Here is a 1,511-nt window from a genome sequence, read left to right as displayed (position 1 = left end):
TCTTGGGGTGCAGAGCTGGGCACCCAGAATGAGGGCTGGGCATCTAGGACTGGGGCTGGGCACCCCAAGGTGCAGGGCTGGGCACCCAAAACCAGGGCTGGGCATCTAGGACTGGGGCTGGGCACCCCAAGGTGCAGGGCTGGGCACCCAAAACCAGAGCTGGGCACCCAGGACTGGGGCTGGGCATCATTGGATGCAGAGCTGGGCACCCAAAACCAGAGCTTGGCATCCAGAACCAGAGCTGGGCATCCTGGGGTGCAGAGCTGGGCACCCAAAACCAGGGCTGGGCATCTAGGACTGGGGCTGGGCACCCCAAGGTGCAGGGCTGAGCACCCAAAACCAGAGCTGGGCACCCAGGACTGGGGATGGGCATCTTGGGGTGCAGAGCTGGGCACCCAAAACCAGGGCTGGGCATCTTGGGGTGCAGAGCTGGGCACCCAAAACCAGGGCTGAGCACCCAGGACTGGGGCTGGGCATCTTGGGGTGCAGAGCTGGGCACCCAAAACCAGAGCTGGGCACCCAGGACTGGGGCTGGGCATCTTGGGATGCAGAGCTGGGCACCCAAAACCAGGGCTGGGCACCCAAAGGACCAGGGCTTGGCATCTTGGGGTACAGAGCTGGGCACACAAAGGACCAGGGCTGGGCATCTTGGGGTGCAGAGCTGGGCACCCAGAATGAGGGCTGGGCATCTAGGACTGGGGCTGGGCACCCCAAGATGCAGGGCTGAGCACCCAAAACCAGAGCTGGGCACCCAGGACTGGGGATGGGCATCTTGGCATGCAGACCTGGGCACCCAAAACAAGGACTTGGCATCCAGAATCAGAGCTGGGCACCCAAAACCAGGGCTGGGCATCCAGGACTGGGGCTGGGCACCCCAAGGTGCAGAGCTGGGCACCCAAACCCAGGGACAGACACCCTGGGGAGCAGGGACAGCCCCCCCGGGGACAGCCAGCCACCCCCGGGCATCGCCGACGGGGCGCGGGGCCGAGGTGTGAAGTGCCGCCATCCCCTTCCAGGCAGTTTCCCGGTTTATTTTCTCCCCTATTAGATTCCAGCTGGCGGGATGGCGCTTATAAATATACATAAGGGCTCATTTACATGAGGGTTTCTTCGGGAGCAAATTCCACAGCTGCCTGGCAGACGGCTGGGGGCAGCGGGCGAGAGCCGTGCCCCGAACCAGCCGTGCCTCAGTTTCCCCACCTGCCACCCAGGCCAGGGGGTGGGAATGGGTTTCGCTGTGGTTTTTTTGGGTTTTTTTTTGGCCGATCTATTCCTGGAAAGCCCAGGCTGTTATTATCGAGGCTATTTATAGCGCGGTAAATGGGTTATTAATATGATTATTCGCAGCGCGGCGATGGGTAATTGCCCCCCGGGTGGGGCTGACACCCCGTCTGCTCGAGGTGCTGCCCCAGGGGATGGTCCCAGCCCCAAACCTGCCAAACTCACCCCAAAATCCCAGGGGGGGCATCGTCTGTGCCCGGTGGGCGCAGGGGTCCCGTGGTGGAGCTGGG

The sequence above is a fragment of the Calidris pugnax genome, unplaced genomic scaffold (genome assembly GCF_001431845.1).
Source record: "Calidris pugnax isolate Ruff unplaced genomic scaffold, ASM143184v1 scaffold91, whole genome shotgun sequence".
Taxonomy (NCBI): domain Eukaryota; kingdom Metazoa; phylum Chordata; class Aves; order Charadriiformes; family Scolopacidae; genus Calidris; species Calidris pugnax.
Note: the sequence above shows the minus strand (reverse complement) of the source record.